At 37.5% G+C, this 26,409-nt stretch overlaps 1 pseudogene; it reads left to right on the forward strand.

Moving 5' to 3' along the window:
• Window positions 1-11,600: 11,600 nt before the first annotated feature.
• LOC147912997 (aldo-keto reductase family 1 member C23-like protein) lies at window positions 11,601-25,839 on the forward strand (annotated as a pseudogene).
• Window positions 25,840-26,409: the final 570 nt, after the last annotated feature.

Consider the following 26,409-nt stretch of genomic DNA (forward strand, 5'->3'; position numbering starts at 1 on the left):
CTTGTATATTTTGCCATTCATTTATTTATTAATTCAGCAAAAAATTTATTGAACACCTTTTATGTGCCAGACATTGTTTTATCAATAAAGAAACTAGACAAGAATTAAGTTAAAATAAGAACTGCCTTGAGTTTACAGGCTAATGGGGGAAGAAGACCATGAAGGAAATAAGGAGTATGTAGCTGTTAGAAATGAGTAAGTGCCTGTTGGGAGATAATTCTGCAGGGTCTCGCATTTCCATATGCCTGATAAGCAGAGGCACTGTCTAGTCTGCATTCCACACTACTTGTTCAAGAAGTTTGTCCAGTAAACAGCCTTGGAATGTAGAGAGAGTGGCGTGCTCCAAAGAAATGGAAGGCAAGCCTGCTGTCCAGTTATATATAGAAAATATCTCCCTCCAGAGAAAGGGCCGGGATGCTCAGTGCTTGCTCTAATCCACCCAAGTTCCCTAGACCCAGGTTTTCCTCCTGTAAGTCAACATGTAAGTTTAGGCATCACGCTGTCCCCTTCACTTCATCCTGTAGAAATGTGGGGTTAAGGACATAGTACAGCAAACCTTATTGTTCAAAATATTTTCAGAATATATCCCTGTACCAAATCATCACATTGTAAATTTCAAACTTACACAATGTGATATGTTAACTATATTTCGATAAAGCTGGAAAAATACTGTTACTTTGGATACAGCTATTGTTGTGAGTGATAAGCTGAGCATCCTCTCTGACCCACAAGTTTCATGACTTCTACTAGCATCCATGGAACAGTGGCAAGTTAATTTGTTAGCTTGCAAGTCAGGTTAAAATAGTAGATCGTTCATGACGATTGACATAGCTATGGAGAAAAATTAAGCAAGCAGGAAAAGAGGTAATAGTTGGCAGTGGGAGTGTTAGGAGCTATTTTAAACAGGAAAGTCAGAAGAGACTTCACTGAGATAGTGACTCGTGAATAAAAATTTGAATGAGACAAGAGAGTGAGCTATGTGGATATGTGGGAGAGTATTCCTGGACATGGAACAGAAAAGGCTAAGGCCAAGAACAAAGAGTGTTCCTATAATACTCAAGTGGCAGCAAGTAGGCTAATACAGCTGATATTGAAAGAGCAAGGGAAGTAGTAGTAGGAGATAACGTCCAGATCCGCAATGGGGTACTATGTCACGCAGGGTTTCGAAAGGGCTTCAACGTTTTTCCTGAGAGAAATGTAGAATCATTGCCGAGTAGCTACTTGAGAGGACACGTTTTAAAGGGATCACTCCAGATGTTACATTGAGAAGATAAAAGGGAAAAAATCCCTCTTTCAGGGCTCTCTACAAAAATTATGGTGAGAGATGATGCTCGATGGACCATAGTATGAGCAGTCAAAGTGGTCAGAAGTTGTTAGAATACGGATATATTTTAAAAGCAGAGACAAGAAGACTTTCTAACATATTGGGTATATAGTAAAGGAAAAAAAAGAGAGTTAACTTTGACTCCAGACATTTTGAGATAAGGAATTGGAAAGAAAGAGTTGACATTTGCTGAAATGGAGACAATGTGGAGGAGCAAATTTTTGTGGGACGATGATGAGTTTAATTTTAGACATGTATGTTTGAGATGCCTGTTAGTTATCCAGGTGAATATGCTGTGTAGACAGTCATGCAAACAAGTCTAGAAGGAGAGGAGAAGTCTAAACCAAAGATACATATTTGTGGTTTCTCAGAATACAGATGTCATTTTAAAGCCACGAGGGCGGATCATGAGAGATTAGATTAGATGAATGAGTGTGGACAGAGAATAGATGGATCATAAAGGATCCCATCATTAAGAAGTTGTTAAAGAAGTGGAGGAACCAGCAAAGGAGGCTGAGAATGATGGGTAGTGAGGTATGAGTTAAAGCTGGAGATTATTGTCTTAGAAGGCTATAGTTTTCTGAGACAATAGTCTAAGGCAATAGTCTTAGAAGAGAAAAGTCAAATGTTCCTAATAGGACAAGTAAGAGGAAGACTGAAAATTGACCATTGGATTGGAATCTAATACTCAAAATGCAATGTGTCCAGAGCAAAACTTAGAACAGGTAGTGGTTAGACAATAGCCCATTGCATTGGTGACGTTAAATTCCTTTGAAAGAGGGAAGCACATAACAGTTCTTTTAAGGCTGATATCAACTTGACCTTATTAAATTACCCACTTCTCAGTACACTTCTTTCATGGTCTTAGTTTATAATTCCTTCCCAGAATATCTAGAACCACCCTTCTTCATGCAGACAACTCAAGCTTCTCAGTGTTTCAATGTCTTCAACTCCTGAGAGTTTCTACTTGTACCTACACTACAGGAGGTAACTACTCCCATATTTACTTCTTACAACTGTTTCATCTCCTAAATCTTAACTTGAACACAATGTACCCCAATCAGTTCTCTTACTCTGTTGTTGCTACTACTCCTCAATCCATCAGGTTCTTGATTCATCATGAATTGTAGTCACTGAGTCTCTTTTTCCCCTTTTCATCCTTTCAGTTCCCGTTGAAGTTTACATATTCATGTTAGGTTAAGTAATAAATAAAATTGAAGTTAAATCCACTCATTCTGTCTACTTTACTCCTTTAAACAGATATGCTATATGGTGAGGCCTCCTGGCTTTTTAACCTCTTAGTTTGTCCTTGTACCAATCAAACAGAACAAATGTTTCTAGAAAGAAGACAATGGCTCTGCTTCTATTTATGTGGACCCTTTTATCTGAAGCTGAGACCCACACCCAATGGAGATTCTCATTCATCTGACTGTAGTAAATCCTAGGCATCCCCATGTTTTAAAGGCTCAAGAAGCAATTCTAAGTGTGGTCAAGGTCTGAAACATCTAATTTAAAGACCATCATGTTCTGACTATGTGGTAAAGGTTTTTGCCTTCCCAATACCTGTTGCACTCCAAATGGTTTGTTTAGACCACTCATGGTAACTCCATGGCTTTTGACATATAATCACATTGAGAAGAACACTGTGACCCAATCCTGGCCAGTGACACCTGAGAAGAACTGTGCTGGGGGGCTTCTAAGAGAGTTTCCCTCACTTCTTAAAACAGGTGGCCCCTCTCCTTTGACTGGATATTTCCTATTGAGATGTGATGTGAAATTGCTGCACTCTCTTCACCCAACCCAAGGATGATGCCGATAAACAGAAGAGGGAAGAGACAAGAGAATATTAGAGAAGATCTAGACCTCCTGTGACCAACCCACAGCTGGCCCTTTCTCTCGACTTCTTGCTATGGGGGTAACACATTTCTGTGGGGATTCAGCCAATTCGAGATAGGCTTTCTTGATCTGGTTGTATATTAACTGAAAAAGCAATATAAGTTAATAGTTATCTCTTTGCAATTCCCTACACTATGCATCTAGGCAGGAGGTTCACAATCTGTGGAAATTGCTGAGTCATCCTCTGAGAGCAGGAGCCCCTGCTGATTCTAGGGGTTTGATGATAGCATTGGGTGATGTCGTTAAATTAAAAAATGATGCAGTAGAAGTAGTGATCCCCAAAAGCAGCTCAGATTTTCCTTCATACATCTTGTGGCCACATTCAGTGCACATTTTGCTCTTCAGACAGAGGCCACTCCATGATACAACAGTGAGTGATGTGGATTATACTTGAAATCTCATGGGTTATGAATTTCACCCAACACCATAATTCAAACCTTATAAGTATCTCCTTAAGCAATCTTTTTTTCCACAAAATTCCTCCCAGGGCCCTGTCAGTGCCTCACATCCTCTCTCCACCCTCCCTCCCTTCCATCCTTCCTCCCACAGAGCCTCTACCATCTCCTGCCTTTTCTAAAGCAAGGCAGTCTGTCCTTTGGCCTGCACAGCCCCTCTGCCCCACACACCACACACATAAGCCTGTGTCAAGTTCAAGTGTACTCTATTTTTGTTCCCACAGAACACCACATGACCCCACTCTCCCCCCAGAGAATTCATTAGACAAAACAGGTCACTTCCTAGGGAAAGGTACTGCTGGCAACATAATCTCTTTTCTTTAAACCATATCAATATATCCTTTGCTGAGCAAATATTTGATGTTCTCTGGACACTGTTAATTGTCTTGCAGGGAATGAGTTAGGAGAAAATCAAGAAATTACATACCAGTGAACAGGAGCATTACTTATTTATAACTCAAAGATTCCAACATCTTCTCCCTCTTCTCCAGGACTGGGAAATCCTGAGGTCTCTAGATGTACAGCTTTCTTGTTCAGCCTGAACATATAAACTGGGATAATTTTGAATCCCCACCAACTCCATTAACCTAGACTGGTCAAGTATGTGTCCGAATGTACCAGCCAGTTTCTCCACTGAACCTTGGGAGGCTGGCAGATTCTAACTGGTCATTGGATTAATAGAGAGATGTCCAGCCTGGGCCCTCCGTGATACATAGTCTATCCTACAAGTCAGAGCCTGCCCTAGTGTCCCCAGTGGAGCAGCACACTGGGGCTCAGGCCCCTTTCGACCTTCCCTCCAAGTGTCTGGGTCTGGTGAAGGCAGAAGTCGCTAAGACCCAGACTTTGCATACTGCTTCCTGTCTCCACAAGACACCTGTTCTTCCCACAACCCAAGCACCTTCTCAGAGTCCTAGCAGTCCCTGCTTGTTCTTTGCCTGAAAAAGTAGGACCAGCATGTTATGGAGGGTGTGACATTAGTTCCTGATAGCCACAGTCCTACTGTTTGTAATGAACTCTTCCAGATTGAAGGCAAACGAGAGAGTGTAGTCCTAACCAACGTTCTGGCTTGCTCAAGGAGTCTTCAGTGGTGCTGAACATGGTCCTCCTAGTATCTGCCTAAACCTGATTTCTTCCACTCCAAGCCCATACCAGAATCAAATCCACGCACAGGTCTTGTTACTTAATGGTATCCAGGGTCAACTGCCTGATTATTTTCTCCTAAATCCCCAGGTGGGAACAGGAATCTGAATTTTTATGAAAGCTTCAGAAGTGGGTTGAATGTGGCTATTTTGTAGACTGGTATTTGGGAAGTCCTTTTGAAACACTTTCAGTAGTTTACGGTTTTACTTTGGAAAAATCCAATAATGCCTACCAGGCATGTTTTATAAAGCATTCCCTGCTTCTCGTTTTTAAGGATTTTAACGTCTCTGATGTAATGGGCTATTGTTTGACCATTCCCTGTTGCACCTTTGTCCAGTTTACACTGCATTCTGAGTTCTGAATGAACCATAGGAAGGAAGCGCTGGTTAGGATGAGGTCCTAATCTTACCAATTCAGAACATTGTTCCCCAGCACTGGGGTGTAGGGGTGGGTAGGGCTGCTTTGCTTAGTTCGTGGAGGCTGTGTGTCTCCAATCTTGGCACTTACAATGAGAATGGCAGAGAAGCTTCCCACTAGTTCCCCTAAAGCCACGTCTGTTCTCTTTCAGAGGTTGTATTTCAGGAAACTGAACTTATTTCTTCATCTTCTTTAAAGCTGTAATCAGAAATTCTCTCTTCTCTTCTATTAGAATTTATATCTAATGATATTCTATTCTAACTCTTGCACATAGTTAACTGATATTTATTATTTATAAGGCAGCCCTAAAATATCTTCTTGTCTATGTTTAATGTTGGAAACCCACTTATCAATATTGCTAACTAGGAGCAGTTCTGCTCTATCCACCCCATAACTCTGCAGAAAATAAAGAAGTTCGAGACTCTGATCTTTATTTCTTTTCAGAAATTAATTAAAAGAACAATTGCCAGACCTTCCCAAAGTGTGGAAAACTGAGCATTAATCAGGTCTGTGAGTGAAAATAGAAAAAGAGAAATAATTTTAATGTTAATCCAGACACATTCAATATATAAATTTCAAAACTATATTAAGTTTAATGTTCATCATAATAGGACCTCATCCCAATCAGTGCTTCCTTCCTGTGTCTATTCAGAAACTACTACTCAGAATGCAGTGTGACTGGAACAAAAGTTAGAACAGGGTTATGGTTAGACATTAGCTCATTGCATTGGAGGATGCTGAATTTCTTAAAAATGAGAAATGGGTAACCCCAAACTGCTACTAATAAGATTATACTTCACCTTGACTATGTCTGGATATTAAAATTTAACAACATTCTGAGAGGATACCTGCCGTTTGAATGAGTGGCTTCAGTGGGACAGATGGCAGGAGACTAGAATAATCAGGGGGCTGACTAAGGAAGTCAATTCAGCAGGTGAAATTCAAATAACGTCCACAAGAAGAGCGGGCACAAGAGAAGGTCAGACTGTGGAATTCGAGCTAGCATATTCTCAATCTCGGTGTCCGCAGTTTGTGGTCTCTATAATTGAGATCGTGGGGTAAATCCTGAATACAGAATATCCCCAATTTGAGGTAAGCACTGGGACCACTCAAATCTGGACAACCTCCTCACTGATTGTGAATGATCCTTGGAACTTCTAACCTGGTGGCTCTTACTAGGGTCATCGTATGTGGGTACAGGAGATCCAGTGTGAGAAGAGAGGAACCACACCTGGCTGTTCGGATATATAAGGAATCCCTTGAATGTGTAAATTACTTTGGTTAGTATTGCCATCCTAATTTTAAGTGTTTCATTTATGAATATGATTGTCTTTCCATATATCTTTGTCTTCTTTAATTTCTTTAAACAACTTTTTAAAATTTTGATTGTACATGTATTTTGTCTCCTTAGTTAAGTTATTCCTAAGTATTTTATTCATTTTCATGCTATTGTAAGTGGAATTGTTTTTATAAATTGCCCTCTCAGATTGTTCATTGTTAGTGTATAGAAATGTAATTGATTTTTCTCTGTTGATTTTGTATTCTGCACTTTTGCTGAGAGTATTTATTAGTTCCAACAGTTTGTTGTTTGGCCTTTACTGTTTTATACATATAAGATCATGCATCTTGTAACAGAGATGATTTTACATTTTACTTCCCATTTTTGATGCATATTATTTATTTTTCTTGTCTTACTACTATAACTGGAACTTCCAACACTATGCTGGCTATGAGTGGTAAAAGCAGCTAAATTTTTCATATTATTGATCTGAAGGGGAAGTGCTTTCAGTCTTCACCATCTTGTACGATGTTATTTGTAGGTTTTTCATATACAGGCTTCAGTATGTTGAGTAAGAATCTTTCTCTTTCTAGTTTGTTGAGTGTATTTTTTTATTTTTTATCATGAAAGCATAATGAATTTTGTCAAGTGCCTTTTCCTCCTCAACTGAGACGATCGTGTGGTTTTTCCTTCATTCTGTTAATGTGGTGTTTTGCAATTACTAATTTTTGTATGTTGAACAATCCTTGCATTCCAGGAATGAATCCCACTTGGTCATGGTGTAAAATTTCTAGTATGGTGCTGAATTCAGTTTCTACTATTTTTTTTTTTTTTTTGAGAATTTTTAGTTCTCAAACCATATAGAATATTTGTCCTTAGTTTATTTTCTTGTAGTATCTTCACCTGGCTTTGTAGCAAGCTTATGCTGGCCTCATCTGATGAGTTAGAAAGTGTTCCATGCTCTTCAATTTTTTGAGAGTCAAAAATGATTGTTGTTAATTCTGCTTTAAAGTTGTGGTGTAGGGCCGGCCCCGTGGCTTAGCGGTTAAGTGCGTGCGCTCCGCTGCTGGCGGCCCGGGTTCGGATCCCGGGCGCGCACCAACACACTGCTTCTCTGGCCATGCTGAGGCCGCGTCCCACATACAGCAACTAAAAAAAAAGGATGTGCAGCTATGACATACAACTATGTACTGGGGCTTTGGGGGAAAAATAAATAAATAAAATCTTTAAAGTTGTGGTGTATTTCACTAGTGAAGCAATCTGGTCCTGGGCTTTTCTTTGTTGGGAGGTTTTTGGTTACTAATTCAATCTTCTTAATAGTTGTAGGTCTACTCAGGTTTTCTATTCCTTTACGATTCAGTCTTTGTAGATAACGTGCTTCTAGGAATCTTCCATTTCGTCAGGGTTTCTCAATTTGTTCTCATACAGTTTTTCATACGACTCTCTTTTCTATTTTCTTATTGATCTTTTGTCTTGTTGTTTTATCCATTATCGAATCCGGGTTACTGAAGTTTCCAACTAGTTTTGTCGTGGTGTCTATTTCTCCCTTCAATTTTGTCAATGGGGTTTTTATATATTTTGGAGATCTGATGTTTGGTACATATCTGTTTATATTTCTTCAATATTCTTGGTAGATTGACACTTTTATCAGTATATAATAACCATTTTGTGTCTCTTGTCACAATTTTTGTCTTAATTTTTTTTTTTTTTCTGTAACAGGTATAGCCACACCAGGTCTCTTTTGGTTCTTATATACATGGAATATCTTTTACCATTTTTCCCTTTCAAACTATTTGTGTCCTTAGATCTGAAGTGAGTATCTTATAGTGAACATATAATAGAATCTGTTTGTTTTTTTTTAATACTTTCCTCCATTTAACTTTCTTTGTTTTTAGATGGTTTTTGGTAGTGACATGTTTTGATCCCTTCCCATTTTCAATTGTGTACTATTCCATTGTTATTTTCTCTGTGGTTACCATGGGGATAACAGATAATATTGTAAAGTTATAATAGTCTATTTTGAATTGAAACTAATTTAACTGTATGGCCATGAAAAACTCTACTCCTATACAGCTCTGCTCCCCTCTCCCAATTATTTTATTGATGTCATTAATTTAATCTTTATACATTGTGTACATGATAACATAGATGAATAACTATTTTTATACATTCAACTTTTAAATCTTATAGAAATGAAAAAGTAGAGTTACCAACTAAAATTATGAGACTACGTGACTTTATGTTTGCCCATATAGTTACCTTTACTGGAGCTCTTTCTATCTCTGTATGGCTTTGAATTACTGTCTAGTGTCCTTTCATTGAACCTGAATGACTCCCTTTACATTTCTTGTAGGGCAGTTCTAATGGTGATGAACTCTTTCAGCGTTTTTTTTTTTATTTTTTGTTTATTGCAGTAACATTGGTTTATAACATTGTAAAAATTTCAGGTGTACATCATTGTACTTCTATTTCTGCATGGACCACATCATGTTCACCACCAAAATACTAATTACAACCCATCACCACACACATGCACCGAATTATCCCTTTCACCCTCCTCCCTCCCCCCCTCCCCTCTGGCAACCACCAATCCAATCTCTGTCCCTATGTATCCGTCCATTGTTGTCACTATCTACTACTTAATTCAGCGTTTGTTTATCTGAGATTGTCTTAATTACTCCCTCATTTACAAAGGATGTTTTTGCCTGATATAGAATTCTTGGCTTACAGGTTTTTTTTTTTTTTCTTTTAGAACTTGAAATATATAATCCCAATGCCTTATGTCATCCAAGGTTTCTGATGAGAAATCTATTGATAGTCTTATCCAGGATCTATTGTACCTGATAAGTCAGGTTTCCTTTGCTGCCTCAGGATAGTCTCTGTACTTTGTTTTTCAACAGTTTGAATATAAGGTACGTAGATGTGGATATCTTTAGTTTATTCTACCTGTAATTATTTGAGTTTCTTGGATTTGTTGATTATTCACGTCTTGCATCGAGTTTCAGAAGTCTTTGTCCATTATTTTTTCTCCAGATAATCTCTCTGTTCCATTCTTTCTCTTTTCTCCCTCTGCAACTCTGATAATGTGTATAGCAGTCCACATGCTGGTTTTCTGTAAGTCCGTTAGGGTCTGTGCACATTTCTTCATTGTTTCCTTTCTATTTCTTAGGCTCAATAATTTCTATATCTCTTTTGATATTATGATTTTATTCATATATGATTTACCTGATTTCCTTTAGTTTTTTGTCGAATTTTTGCTTTAGCAATTTCAGCATATACGACAGTTTTATTGAAACTCTTTGTCTGCTAAGTCCAATACGTATGCTTGTTCAGGAACAGAGTCTGTCATTTTTTTTCTTTTTAGTTGATAATGGTATTGGCTATTTTTGTATGTTTGTGCGTGTGTTTAATTGGGCATTAGAAAAATCGACCACATCTCTTATTTTTTGTAGATTTACTCTGTTCCCTGACAATCCTTCCCTTACTAGCTAGGCATGCTCCTTGTCTTGGGATCTGCCCAACGTGAAAGCTGAAGATCTATTCAGTTGTTTTCTGATCGTGCATCTTGCTTGGCCTCTATGGAATTTTTTAATTCCCCTGAATACACGGCTGCTTTTTCAATGTCTTAATATACCAAAAATACACACCCCAGCTTCTCCTCAGAGCTTTATGTGGACTATTCTATGTCTTCCCTCATTATCTCTTGCCTCTGACATCTGTACACCTATAGTCTCCCTGCAGCTATAATGATCCAATCCAGCTACTTTTCTGCTCAAGCTTAGAATTAGGCAAAACAGACAGCAGTCTTTCAGGCAGCCCAAAAATAGGTTAGAAATTGAAAATAAGATCTTCTATGATCACTCTGGTTTGAGAGTGGTAACTGGGAACTCGGCTGATGCCTCTTACAGACCAAGCCTGCACTGTGCCAGACAGGGAGAAGGCCAAGGATGGGTAAAAACATATGAAATTTTCTACATCTTTGAATCTGGCTTTTTCCTAACTGGGTGTTCATTTTGTTGCTGTAGATCTTTGTTTGACTGTCTTCCAGAGCTACTGTGAGGTTATTCCAACTAGTTTCTGGTTGTTTCCTTCTGTTTCCGTGGGAGAACTCAGAGCTTCCTAGTCCCCCATTTTGCTGACATCACTATGTGTTCAATTTTAAATGGCTTCACAATATTCCATTGTATCAATGCATCATAATTTCCCTAACTCATCCAAAGTTTATTGTAATTTAAGTTGTTTCCACGTTTTTATTTCATGGATACTGTTGAGCAAGATAATAAATTACATAAAATATTCATCAGCTTTTTTGGTAGTTACATCATGACAGTTTTCTAGATGTTATATAACTGGTAAAAGTTATAAACATTCTAAAAGTCTGTTTGCATACTGCAAATAATATCCAAAAACTGTTAATAATTAATACTCCAATAATCACCTTGCCAAAATATCTTTTTTGAGTACCCTTTTCAAGATTGCATCCATGTTAGGACGGTGTATTATTTTTATGAAATGAAGAAAAAAGAAACAAAAAAAATCTACTGATGGGAAAAGTAAAAAGGCATTTTCTTTCAATTTGACATTTTAATTCTTCATTGAGGGTCAAGACTTCGAAATATGTTCATTAACTATTCCTCTAAATTTTGTGTGTGTGTCTGTGTGTGTGTATAGAGTAAGATAGTTAATAGTTTCAAATGATGTATGATTAAGAAAGGGCTTCATCATAACAAAAAGAAAAAAAGAGTTTGGTATCTGGAAGTTTCTAGTCTAACATATGGTCAATAATTGTTCAGAAAATTAACAATTTATTAATGTCTGTAGATCCTGAGTGAAAAATTTACCATGAAAGAAATTGATGATTTATTTTTCTCTATATAATATTTCATTAAGATTCCTCTTTGATAACCAACAAACAAATTAACTGATTCTCTAATTCTCGTCTCACTCCATGGTTTGCTACTTTATCCTTGCTCCTCTCACAATACCATTGCTGACATTTGGACTATGGATGTTACCCTCCTATTATTCATATAATCTGTGAGGGCAAAAGAATAAAACAGAGTCCACTTAGACAGAAGAGCAACAGCCAATGGATCCCAAATGTTGGCATGTGAAGCTAAATGATGGCCACTTCATTCCTGTACTGGGATATGGCACCTATGCAGCTGAAGAGGTAAGAATAGTGGTCTTTGGTTATAGGATTCAAAAGAAAACAGACATAGCATGAGTGGAAGCTGACTCGAGTTGTCAAGTCATTGCATTCCTGTGTGGCTCTGGGAGGCTCACTTGGTTCTTGTAACCAGGCTAGAACCATTCCTTACATAAAGAGATGAAGAAGCCAGAGTTCACTCTGCATCGGGGTCTGACTGTGGGGTCACCTACAGATTATTGTGGATTTTCCGTCAGTTTCCTTCTGTTTCCAGGGTGGCAAAAGAGATGAATCTCAGCAGTCAAGAACACTGACTTTCATCTGCCCTCCTTTGAGGGTGACTACATGGCAGTGGTTTTTCTGTATATTTCTGGAATTCAGAAAATCATTCCTCCCACCAAGAATACATGATACAGACAAATATTTGTAGTAAAAGGCCCTGTAGGTAAGGTGAATGACAAATGATGGGAGAAAGTTGCTATTCTGCTGTGGGGTAGCCTGCTGAGTGCCAGGCAATAAGTACTCCACCTGTAGTTTCCCTCAAACTTCTCTGACTGCTTGGGATTTTATCTTGAATGGAAAATATAATATCATTTAAAGGAATAATCCTCAGTCTTCCAGGGCAAGTTTTCAATTCTTGTTCCTTGTTAATGGACTTTTGATGGAAGCAAATAGGTAGAGTTGGATGGCGGACATAAGAGGGAGCAAAGTGGGCGAGTCAGCAATTGGAAGCTAGAAGGTTGCCTTTCAATTTTGTCCTTACACTATTTAGTTGTATGACAAGGGACTAGTACATAAACTTTGAGTATCACTTTCTCATCTAGAAAACAGAAAGAAATATTCAAAGGGATGTTTTTGAGACAGATCACAGGATTTGTTTACTTTATAGTGCAAAGTGGGCTCAATGGAAGGAAAGGGTCAAGGATACCACTGAAATTTCAGCTTCCATAACCTCCTGAATGCCCCTCCACCTAAGGAAAGAGCATGACAAGCAGAGGGCAGTTAGACTATGTATCTAGTTCCTAGCAACATTATTGAAAAAAGAAAGCTTCTGAAACACTTAAAAAGAAATGGAATATTGTTCAGCCTTTAAACAGAAGGAAATCCTGCAATTTGCAACCACATTGATGAACCTGGAGGTCATTATGCTAAGTGAAACAAGCCAGAGACAGAAAGAGAAATACTGCATGATTCCACTTATACATGGAATCTAAAAAAGTCAAACTCATGGAAGCAGAGAGTAGAAGAGTGGTGACCAGGGGTTGGGAAAGTGGGCAGTGGGAAAAATGGGGAAATATTGGTCATAGGGTACAAACTGTGAGTTATACAATGAATAATTTCTGGAAAACTAATGTACAGCATCATGACTATAGTTAATAATATTGTATTATATTCTTGAGATTTTCTAAGAGAGGAGATCTTAAGTGTTCTCATCACACACACAAAGAAGTTAACTATATGATGTGATGGGTATTTTAACTACTTAATTGTGGTAATCATTTCACAATGTATACATATATGAAAACATCACATTGAACAAAGTAAGTTCTTTTTAAATTTGTATACAATTTTTATTTAGCATGCTCTGTGTGACTACACTGGTAGAGGACTCTTAGAAGTTATCACCGTATTTCTTGAGACTTCGTTCCATGTACCTTTTCCCTTTGTTAATTTTGCTTAGTAACATCTCACAATATAAATCATATCCATGGCTACAACTCTATGCTGAGTCCTGTGTATCGTTCTGCAAATCACTGAACCTGGGGATAGTCTTGGGAGCTTTTGTTGAAAGTGATGAAACAGTGATTTCCCAGGATTGATGGGGTTCCTGGGATGGGCAACTTTTATTACTTACCAGGAAAGACCCAGGCAAACCACCATGGATTCATCACCACATGTAGAGAAGTAACTGAAAACAAGAGGAAAAGTTCAATCTTGAGAAGGTCAAAGTTGTGCCTCACCTCTCTCTCAATCATGTGGATATCCAACTACCACCTTTTGTTGCTCATGTAGTTTCCTAAGAACAAAGCTGTGGAGGACATTAAATTAGGTATAAATGCTGGGTTCCACCATATCGATTGTGCTCATGGGTACAGTAATGAAAAAGAAGTTGGACTGGCTATCTGAAGCAAAATCGAAGATGGCACTGTGAAGAGAGAAGACATATTCTACACTTCAAAGGTGATGTGTATATGGTGTGTGTGTGCACATGTGGGAACATGACAGTGTAGAGATGACAATTACATTATGGGACCAGTAGTTGTTTGGTGAATTGTACTTATTGGTAAAACTTTTTTTGCACATATTCCTGTATTAAATCTAGCATCAAAAAAGATGATGGCTTTCTCATCATTGCTTTATTCAAATTTTATGATTTTAAAGCAAAGTCACTTTACTTTTCTGAGCTTCAAGCCATATCAGTGTGATTCAGCATGGACTACTGAATCATAGAGAACTGTGATCAGATCAAACATTCCTTACAATCTGGGTGACTTTCTAAAATTTCTTAACATCCTGGATCTCAGTTCTCACCACAATCAATGAGAGAAAACAATATAAGAGGCACTTTGTTTATCAAACAAGATATAGCTCAAGTGTCTTGAATTGTGTCGAGTCCATATTAATATGTTCAAAGCACTATTTCCCTACAGTTATCTATACAAAACAGATGCTACTTATTCACCACAGGATCGAATGTTTGATAGATGAGACTATGCATGTCAACTGCTTTCTAAACTCCATCAAACAAATCTCAAATAATGGGCACGGCTATTACTTGATAATGCATTTTATCTCTTTGGTCATTTCCTTAAATTGTGAGTAGATATGCTGATGATAAATCCAAACAAATAATAGTACTTCTATCAGTAAATCAGGTCAAAAGGGAACCCATCAAGGGATGAATGGATAACGAAGCTGTGGTATATATGCACAATGGAATACTACTCAGGCATAAGGAAAGATGAAATCCAGCCATTTGTGACAACATGGTTGGACATTGAGGGTATTATGCAAAGTGAAATAAGTCAGAGGGAGAAGGTCAAATACCATATGATTTCCTTCATTAAGTAGTAGATAATAACAACAATAAACAAACACATAGAGACAGAGATTGGATTGGTGGTTACCAGAGGGGAAGGGGGGAGGGAGGAGGGCGAAAGGGATAATTTGGCACATGTGTGTGGTGATGGGTTGTAGTTAGTATTTGGGTGGTGAACATGATGTAATCTATGCAGAAATAGAAGTGTAATGAGGTACACCTGAAACTTATACAATGTTATAAACCAATGTTACTGCAATAAACAAAAAATTAAAACAAAAAAAAAAAGGGAACTCAGGAAGGAAAACAGTATTTTTTCTCTGTGGTCATCAGTTTCCAACCAATAGAAAAATATCTAATTATTAGATGAAAGAAGAAAAACAAAACTGACTGAAGTATTAATCCAACACAATTTCCAGTCTTTATCCTCTGAAGCTTTGGCTCACTTTTCTTCAACCAGAGTGGGTCTGAACAGCCTTGTTACAGTCTCTGAAAAATCTTCAACTGGACTATGTCGATCTCTATATGGTTCATTTTCCAATGGCTCTGAAGGTTTGCAATTTGCCTGCTCACACCTATTTTACTTCTTGTGTCACAATGTCTATAAACTTGTATGGACAGTTGAATTAAGATTTTCCTTATAAGGATGTAGATATTATTATAGTAGAGAAGAATCTCCAAAACAATAAATCCTGAATAGAGTTCTATGTACTTTTTTTGAATCCTCTATTTCCTTTCCATGCCTCCAAGAGAAAAGTGTTCAACGATCTCAAATCCTCTGCCTAGTAAACTTGAAGAAATAAAAGAGACATGTTCAACATGCAGTCCTGACTATGATTCCTGAGTCTCCTGGTGATTTCACAAATACAGAGTTTCACACACGTGTGGTGAGCAATGAAACTGCTTTGTTCTTGGACGTAATGAGTTGATCTCCTCTCACACCATGTCAAGTTGAAAGCAGACATGATGGTGCTCCCTCTGGGTGGGTCTAAAACTAGCAACCTTCATAGGGACTTGCGAGATCTTCCTGACACCATTGGCTTTCTTCACAGTGGAATTTTTGTAGACTGCACTTAGCCGTTAATGACTGTGTTATGTAGAATCTTTGACTTTAAGTTATAGAAAGTTACTCAAGCTATCCTATGCAGAAGAGTTTATTGAACTATGTCAATGGGAAGTCCAAGCCATGGATAGATTTAAGGATTTGGAATAATCTTCAGAAACATCTCCTCTCTATACCTTAAATTTGAATTACTATTGGTTTGCTTTATTTTTGTCACAGCATTTTCCATCGGTGGCAAATATGGCCTTGGGGCAGTTCAAGGCTCATGTTCATTAACACTTGAGAGTGTCTCTGGATCTCCCAGAATCTATATTAATCCTTAAGAAAACCTCAGATAACCTGTTTCGTTTATGTGCCTGACCTGGTACCATTGAATGTTCAGAAAGATAAGGAACTCTGATTGTCTAGCCTGGGTCAAGAGTGCAATAGTTATTCAAGAAGTAAGGCCATGTAACTTACTGTCATCCCAGTGCAAGGGAAGTCTTTGGCAAGAATAAATATAGGGGGCAGAGAAAGGTAACATAAGTCACTATAAGTCCCCAATAGGACCTAGGAAAATGATGTTTATTAAAACATATAATAAGTGTAAGAGATTAGAGGAAGTCTGTCTCCTAAGGACATTCCTTATAACTACACAGGAAAATCACTTTGTAAATATTAGTATCTAGAATGCCACACCACCTACCTCATGGAGGTTTAGTATCTTAGCCCTAAACGTACCTGGTAGCCTGGCTAAATGTGGAGAAATTATTTTGTGACATAATTAACATGGCTGCTTCTATTCCAGCCAGGGGAGGAACTTTTTCCACAAGATGAACATGCAAAACCAATATTTGACACAGTGGATCTCTGTGCCACATGGAAGGTGAGTGCTTGAAGGAGAGAGCACAGAGGAGGAAGCCAGGAGAGGGGGAATCTGGTTCATTTCTTCCACTTGTGAGAATGAGCTATGCACCATCAGATTCAGCAATTAATAAACTTTAAAAGAGCTAGTATGCTGTATTGGTGTGGAGGAAATCATTACAGACTTGTTTATAGAGAGGAACAGAGGAGAGGAATTAGGGACGACAAGGATAGGTATCTCTTCTCTTCAATGTGCAATACTCTCACATTTTTCTAAGGAGAAGACAGTAATTCTTATTCTCCCTGTCACTACATTATTTCCCTGTTTATGTTACTACGTTTCATCTTCTTGATAATCATGCCAATTGGCTTCATTGCTGTTTTTTGACAGTTGTTCCTTTAGACAGATTTTTCTTGCATTTATTCTTGATCTATATCCATTTGCACAAATGATTCTTCACCACCCCTTCCTCCCCAGGCCATGGGGAAGTGTAAGGAGGCAGGACTGACCAAGTCCTTCAGGGTGTCCAACTTTAACCGCAGGCAGCTGGAGAAGATCCTGAACAAGCCAAGGCTCAAGTGCAAGCCTGTCTGCAACCAGGTGAGCACCCCTGACCTCCTCTCCTTTCTGTTCTTCAGCTCCTTCTTCTTGCACTACTGCCAGATGTCTATTTGGCCTCCCCTCCTACGCTTCCTACATTTTTGGAACAGAATATTCTGGAGACCTGGGCTTCTTTCTAGATGGGCATGAATAGAAACTGTAACTGTATCTCTGTTTTGTAAAGTCGTAGTGAAAAAAGTGGCAAGAATTTAGTTCTAAAATCTCCATAATAATTTAGGGAAGGTAAAGGAGGTGTTGGAGGGCTAGAATAGTTACTGGACCTTAGAGGGAAGTTAACAATTTCTTGAGCTATAAAGGATGGCCAGAGATTGGATGGGTGAGTGATTTGGAGGGAATTGCATACAGAAAGAATGGTCATGAAAACATGGAATGGGCAGTAAATAAGTAAAGATTGAAAATAAGAAGAGGTAGGTGTCAGGGGTTTGTGTCATGTTTGAGAGCCTGAATCCTTCATGCTGATATCTCTGCTTTCAGGGATCTTCTAATGGGAAGCATAGATTCAAGAAAAATTAACTGGAGACTGTGAAAGTCATCCAAGCTAGAGGGATGGTTTATGGTGATACTAATGGTGGACAAAATCAATACTCAGGAACATTTAGCAGGAACATAGAGCAGACCTTGTGATTTACCCAATCTTAGTCTGGTTCTCCTCATCAATTTCTACCCTTAAATGAACTGTTTATACATTATTCTGTGTCTGGTTCTGTACTCTTATTTTTTTTGTTCTATTTTTTTATTATGATAAGAACACTTTAACATCAGATCTACCTGCTTAACAAATTTTGAAGTATGCAATATGATACAATATAATATTGTTAACTATGGGGACAATGTTATACAGCAGATCTCTAGAACTCATTCATCTTGCATAATTGAGACTTTATGGTCACAGTTAGCACCTCCCAATTTCTACCTCCTTCTAGCCCCTGGCGACCACCATTCTCCTATCTGATTCTATGAGTTAGTATTTTAGATTCTTCTTACAACTGGTATCAGATAGTACTTGTCCTTCTGTGAGTGTCTTATTTCATTTGCCATATGTCCCCAGGGTGTATCTTGGAGTCAAGGAGTAAGAGTCTTTGATTGAAAATGTGGCCAATAAAATTCAAGAATTTGACATATGGTGTTATAGCACTATTGGCTTTCAATTATAATATTAATGTAGTTAGCATTAAAATATTACTTGATATTAAATTAATATTAATTAGTTGAAATATTCATATAATTCTAACATTAGGTTTACTCCAAATTAATATTATAAAAATTTTCATACGTTCAGAGAAGTTAAAAGTATGATAGAGAACATCCATGTTTTCACTCCTATATCCAAAAATTTTCACATTTTACCACATTGTTATATATATATATGGATATATTTGCATACATAGCTGTAATATTTTGCTGACCCTTTTCAAAGTAAGCTGTAGATATGAAAATTCACCTCTACAGACCTCAGAAGGTTTATGGTCGATATAGTATCCAATCCATATTCAATCCTCCATAAGGTTTTCCCAATGTCTTTCATAGATCTTCTTTTCTAATCAAGAGCCATTTGTGGTCCACGTATTACTTTCAGTCATGTCTCTTGACCTAGAATGATCACTCAACCCTTTTTTAACATGATATCCAGACAGGATTTTGTCAAATGTTCGGATTTAGCTGATTGTTATCTCGTGATGTTAATTAACTTTTTTCTTTACTCCCAGTTCCTGTAAATTAGAAGTTAGATCTGAACATCTTATTACATTAAGGTTAAAAATTGTTGGCAAGAAAATGTCCTTTGTATGCTGTGTCCCTCAAATTGCTCTCCAGTAGGAAGTCCATCATGACAAGTTGTCCCCCTATGAGAGATGTTAGTTTTGTTCTCTTGGTTAAGCTAGTAATAGCCAAGTCTTTTCTTTGTAAATGTGTATTATCCCCTTTGAAATCACCTAGCAATCTGGTGGGTGATAACCGTCACGAGGGGAAGTCACATGGCCCTGAAGTTTTCACATAATGGTTGAGTAGCCATCAATGATTTTAACCTGAATTAGTTATTTCATTGGTATTTGTAGAGAATTGTTTTCAATTTTAAACATTCTTTCATAATTTTTTTACCTTACATTTTATTGTAAACAGCAAATTTCCTGATCAAGTCACGATAAAATACAATTATTCCTACAAGGCAGGGTAAAAGCTTAATTCTTTCCCTTTAATTATCAGTGTTCTGAGAGAGCAGTTATGTAATAATCACCATCAGTGACAACAAAGATTTTTGTTCTCTTTATCTCTCTGTCTCTCCGCCTCCCTCTCTCATCACTACAGACTCTTGGATTTTTATTGACTCTATGTATTGTAATTGCTTTTAGTCATTATTCCCTTTGCTGCTCAAAAGTACCCAAATGTCACCAGTGGGATCCCCATCACGCTAGTTCTTTTGTCCTTAGACATCCCTTCATGAGTCTTGGAGGAATTTCTTATTTTCTAGCGCAATTTCATGTCCAAGGCTCAAACAGTTCTTTTCCTGTCCCAGATCTGGAATTATCCATGTCTCCTTATAGTGTGCAATGGTATTTAATAACCAAAATCTGATCCATAGAGCCGCTTGTTCTCAGAAATGTCATTTTTTACATTTTTTTTACCATTTTACCGAACAGAGATATAATATTTATTTTTTTAAAAATCATTACATGACGTTGATATTTCCAGTTTAAATTGAATATTATGCAGTTTTTATTCACCTTTTTTTGTCTTTTAACATTTCTGTTTCGTATTAATATTGCCGTTTCATGTAATCTGACACTCTTCTTTCTTGGCATTCTACTGGTGGAATGTCATCCTTATCTCAACCAGAGCAAACTGTTGGATTTCTGCAAGTCAAAAGATATTGTCCTAGTTGCCTATAGTGCTTTGGGATCCCAACGTCCAAAACAATGGTAAAGAAGACAACAGGGAATTTACCTAAAACACCATTTTTGGTGAATTTTTGTGTGTGTGTGAGGAAGACTACCCCTAAGCTAACATCCATTGCCAATCCTCCTCTTTTTGCTGAAGAAGATTGTTCCTGGGCTAACATCCATGCCCACTTTCCTCTACTGTGTATGTGCGACACTTACTACAGCATAGCTTGATAAGTGGTGCGTAGGTCCATGACCGGGATCTGAACCTGCGAATCATTGGCCGCTGAAGCAGGGCAAGTGAACTTAACCACTCTGCAACTGGGCCAGCCCCAGTGAAATATTTTTAATGATATCATACTCAATTTTCTGGAATTAACTCTCAACTGGCTTGGGGAGAGAGGGGAGGGACAGAAGAATTCCTTCCCATTTATCATCCCATTACTCAACCAACGCTTTTACATTATATGTGTCTGGTTGTAGATTAATCAATAACAAATCCCTGCATTAAAATCTATATATAGTCTAAAAGTTGAGACAAAATACATAAGCTTAAGTCATGATTTAGATATTTTTTAACTAATTAACACATTTCTAGTAATAGACTCTCTGAGCCTACATACCTTATGTCCAAATTCAGGATAATAACATGTAACTCCCAGGTTTATCATGATAGAAAAAATTATAATATGAAACATTTATGTAAACTTCTATAGAAATATTGCACACTATAAGTAATGATAAAATGAATAGTTCTCATTTGGGGACTACTCAACTTTTATCAATATCTTACAAAAGTTAAAATAAAAACTATAATATTCTTTCCCATTCTCTTTCTCCTTTCATACTCTTGTTCTTACTTTGAGGGCAATGAGCAGAGAAGAAAAACAGCCACTGAGAAGTAAAAGAGAAAAAATCCATGATTTGGAAGCATTGGTCTGAATCAAGTATGCATCAAAATGACCGGGAGGGCTTTCTAAACACAGAATGCTAGGTGCCACACTTGAGTTTCTGAAACAGTCGATCTTAGGTGAAGCCACATAATTGGCCTTCCTAACAAGCTCCCAGATGATGCTGCTGTTGCTGGTCCAGGGACCACGTTTTGAGAATCATTTGTCTAGAGTGGACCTACTGGGTCTTTTTGGGAAGGCTCCTAACAAACTGAATACTCTTTTTCATGTCTTCAGCATTTCTGCATTTCCATCCAAGGTAGACCAGAGCACCCCAGTTCTCTTGGATGATCCAGTTCTTTGTGCCACGGCAAAAAAGTATGAGTGAACTCCAGCACTGATTGCCCTTCGCTACCAGCTACAGCGTGGGGTTGTGGTCCTGGCCAAGAGTATCAAGGAGGGGCAGATGAAGGAAAACATGTAGGTGATGAGTGAGGCTGTGGGCATAGGGATCCTAAAGAATATCCTTCACATGTGTTCTTCTTTGTAAGGTTCTCAAGACCTCTTTGGCCCCAGATGAGTTACCTGTTATTTCCCATGTATGTGTGCCTTATGTGTGTTCACACTGGTTTTCTCCTGCTGTGGCAACAGGGAGATAGCATGGTGGGATGGAATTCAGATTAGACAGAAAACAGAGAATTTAGTTCCAGCATGAAGACTGCAATGTCCTCTGTAGCCTTGTGCAAGTAAATCTTAATTTCTTCATTTTAAAATTGATTATGTGATTTTCTTCATATGTTTGGGTTGCTGTAACAAAATGCCACATCCTGGGCATCTTGTGAATAACAGACATTTATTTCTCACATTTCTAGTGGCTGGAAGTCTGAGATCACGGTGCCAACATGGTTGGCTGAGGGCTATCTTCTGGGTCACAGACTTCTCCTTGTATCTTAACCTGGTAGAAGGGGAAAGGGAGCTTTTTCAGGTCTCTTTTATGAGGGCATAATCTCATTCAAGATGACTCCATAGTAACAACCTTTTCACAACTCAAAGGTCCCACTTTCTAATACCATTACAGTGGAGGTTAGGTTTCCAACATATAATTTGGGAGACACGCAAACATCAGAATGTAGCAGTTATCTTCAGTCTCCAAATCATTGTGGTTTTAGTTTACATTTCCTAGACTACTAATGTACTTTAAGTTTCATATATTTGTTGTCCATGAGTTTCCACTTTTGTAAAGTGCCTATTCATGTCTTTCTCCTTTTTTACTAAATTGTCTGTATTTGTGCGTGTCTGTTGGAGAACATTATTAGACGATTGGCTATAGCTGCACAAAAAACTATCTCCAATTTACAGTTTTCCTACAAAAGTCATTTATTTAGCTCATGATTCTGTGGTTTGACAATTAGCTTGTGCTCAACTAAGCAGTTCTCTTCCTGACTGGGCTGTCACATGTTGCATATAATTTTTCATATACTTGGCTAGACTAAGGCAAACTAGCCTGTTCTTCATCTCATCACAGTGGTGTGATCCCAAGGCAGTGAGTGGATACTTGCAAAGCCTTTTCATGTCTAGGCTCAGAATGGACTCACCACTGCTTCTGAAAAATTTTATTGTCCAGTGCAAGTTACAGGCCAAGCCAGATTCAAAGGGTAGAGAAACTTGCAAAAGTGCTTTTGTCTTTCATTCAAATTTGAGTCTCTAATACACCTGGAATTGATTTTTTAATATGATGATAAAATGGACCCAAATATGTGTATGTTTAAATGGAAATCCAAATGTCCATAATTCCCCACAGATTTTCATTGTCATCTCTGTCATATATCAAAAGTCTCTCGGTCCATTTCTGGTCTCTCTTCTATTCAACTATTTACTTTTCTATACTGTCTAGTTATAGTGCAAAATGTCTTGCTTTCCAGAATCGTAATTTTTTTTCTTCATTCCTTTTTCTTCTTTAAGAATATCTTGACTATTCTTCATTAGTTGTTCTTTTAAGTAAAATATAGCATTACTTATCAACTTTCACGAAAAATAAGAGTGTAAGTCTGGTTCATATTGCATTAAAACTGTAGATCAATTTGGAGAAAACTGACTTATTTACAATCTGTGATTGTATGTTTCTAATTACTTTGATGTTCTTTATATATTTTTAATAAATTTCATATCTTTCTCCACAAAAGTATTTATATTGTCCTCTTGTTAGAGTTACTCATAGATAACTAGTAAATTAGGTATCCTTTTGATAACTTTTACTAACTTTCAATTTTGAAGATTTTCAAATGTACAGAAAAGTTGAAAGATTATTGCAATAAAGGCATAACTTGGATATATCAATTGTTATATTGTTGAAATTTTGCCTGGTATCTATCAATTGATTGATCAATCTATCAATTTATCTATCTCTCCAACTTCTCTATCTATGACATTCTTGAAGTATTATTATGGATTGCTGGATTTATTTGGTTCAACATATTAGCCATTACTGACACTCGTTTTGATTCTAAAAGTGTCCCACATTTAGACAGTGATGTTCTCTTCAGGCCAGTTACTGTGTCCTTTGAACATGACATCATTAGTATTTGGACAATTATTGGTCTAAATTATCTTGAACAATACTTTTCTCATTTTAACTGTTAATTGATGGGATATAGAAATCCACATGAATACATTACTAAATTACTAAATTATGTGTGATATTTTTTAAATTTATTTTTAGGTTCTTCAGGATCTCCAAAGTACATGACCCTATCTCTTTGAATAATGTCAGCTTTGTTCCCTCACTTATGAAAGATCTTCTTTTTGTCTGTAGTCTTGTACAGTTTCAATATTATATCTAGGGATTGATTTCTATTTAATTTTTATCCGGTACTTATTACCACTTGAAAGTTTTGCTTGATGTCTTTAAAAACTTTTGGAAACTTCTAAGACATTTTGAGTATTGCCTCTGCTCCATCCAGTCTGATTTGCTTGGATTTTCCAGATTGGCAATCATGTAATCTAAAATCATAAAAAATCTTTCTAATTCTGTGATAGGTTTTTGAATTCCAGTTGACTTCAGAGGACATGAAAGTCCTAGATGGCCTAAAGTGAAATCTTAGATATTCTCCTTTTAAAATGTAAGTGACTTCGGTAACTATGTTAGCCTCAATTTATTTTCTGATAATGACTGTATGATGATTGTTAAAATTTATGTCAATACCAGGAAGACAGAGTGTAGTCTGGGTCAGGGATGAGACAGAAGTTTTCTAGAATCTCATCCCAGACTCACTCCAGAGCTTTGTTCACTGACACCACTACAGGGTGAGTGGACCGGGGTCAGCTTGGACTTACACACATACAACCTGCCCTCCTCACTCCATGGAACTTTCCAAGAAGCTCCGTATCATTGCTGAGTCTACGTCATCCACACAGGCCTCCCGTTTCTACAACAATCTAGTGGACATACACTGTGGATATGACCAGTGTAGCCTCATTCAGTGTTTCCAAAACCGTGTTTATCATCTTCTTCTCGCAACTTCTCAGTTCTTTATCAGATTAAAGGCTTCTCCATCAAGATTGGGTCAATGTCAGAAATGCTCATCTCACCAAAATGGAATATTCATGAGATCTTGCCAATTTTATGTTCTTCATAAGTTTCCACATCTCTCCCTTCCTTTTCATTGCCGGTTCATTCAGGACCTAAATATTGCATTTCCTTCCAGAAACGCTGGCCTTTTGGCGTCAATAGGAATTTTAGTTTAGATTTTCTGAAATATGGCGATCTCAATGCAGAGGACAAAGATTTAGGAAGAGAGATTTAAACCACAAGAAGAGTATGGAGGCAAAGCATTATTGTTGGAACAAATTTATGCTACCAAAAGATCTTTACCTCTCCTTCATGATCTAAGATTCTGGAATTTTGAGAAAATACTTCCATTATAAATGAGGGAAAGGGAGGAATTCTCATTCCTTCTGCTTGGGAGAATTTTAATTCATAATAGTAATAAATGTGATAAAGTATGGAAATGGATTAGCATAATGGCAAGTTGTGAATTCTCAAAAGTCGGTAGATAATTTTTTATCCTTACTAATGTATTTATTAATATATAGACAAATGAAGAATAAGATACATAAATAATGCAGAGAGAAAGAGAGTGGTAATCCATCAGTCATTCTTCCAATAAATTAGACATTTTAATAAGAAGCCATTTTTTTGATCACTTTATATTTAGTGTTACTATTGAATAAAGATCTTCCTACTGTACAGTAAATTCCCTGGAGATGGGACGCAATGTTTACACGACATTCTTTCCTTTTGTGAATCTAATTGGATATGTTGTATGTGGTAGGCCGTTAGTAAATAATTAATAAATTTAAAAAATGGAAGCAAATTGCATTCAGTAACCTGTATCACCCTAAAATATTTATTAGTGCCGAGCATGTGGCTGGACTTGTCCTGTGCAAAACAAGGCAGAATCAGTCTCTTCTTCCACTGAGGATTTGAAATAAGAAATGACAGGCTATCTTATTGCTTTATTGACAGATGTAGGTAGGGAGAGCAACATATTTGAATATTTGTCTCAACATCTTGTGTGTATTAAGTTCTGGGCAGGGAATACCGTTTGAATGATTTTATTATAATTATTATTTTTAATTATTATAAAGTCATATTTGTGAAAGAAAGAAAGGCAGACCCCACATTCAGTCAGGAAATAAAAGGTTTAACTTTACTCTAATGACAGCTCCATAGAAATCACTTCTCTGTCACCCTAGAACCAGAGTCATTGAACCCATATATTCTTTGTTCTTTCTCATTTTAGTGCTTCTGAACACCCTCAGTATCCATTTTCTGATGAATATTAACATGGAGGCCCTTGTCTTGACTTCTACCAGAAGCAATGTGTGTGGCTAGTGAGGCGGGAAGTGTCTCAGATGTTGGTGATCAGACGTATCAGAGTGGGTTCGTTCCATGCTGCTTATACAGTTGCTGCTTATGCGTTCCAGGCGACTCATACTCAGCTAGACTTAAGTGCATGGGTCAATAAGGAAAGGCACTCCACTTTGGTCACTTTCTGTAAAAATTAAAGATTTTTCACGTGATGTCTCCTACGTACTGCTGTCTCTGTTTTGGATATCTTCTTTCCTTCTGAATCTTAGAGCCAAAAACTGATTTGCCTAGAGCTTGGGGTGGGGGAAGTGGGAGGGCATACAATAACAGCAATTTTATAGACATTTCTGGATCCAGATGGGTAGAGTGTTCAGTCTCTAGGGAAGTAGTTGTTAGCAGATATTTATCAGTCAGTGATCCTTTAGCCTCCAAGGAATAAGAGAAACATTGTACAAAGTCTGGAAGGTGAGGCACATATTGCTAGGACGACCAGAAATGCAGGCTCTCGCTTCCATCAGAGCTCGAGGATATCTCAGAGTGAGTCA

The sequence above is a fragment of the Ceratotherium simum genome, chromosome 32 (assembly GCF_057802395.1).
Source record: "Ceratotherium simum simum isolate JZ-2026a chromosome 32, ASM5780239v1, whole genome shotgun sequence".
NCBI classification, from domain to species: Eukaryota; Metazoa; Chordata; class Mammalia; order Perissodactyla; family Rhinocerotidae; genus Ceratotherium; species Ceratotherium simum.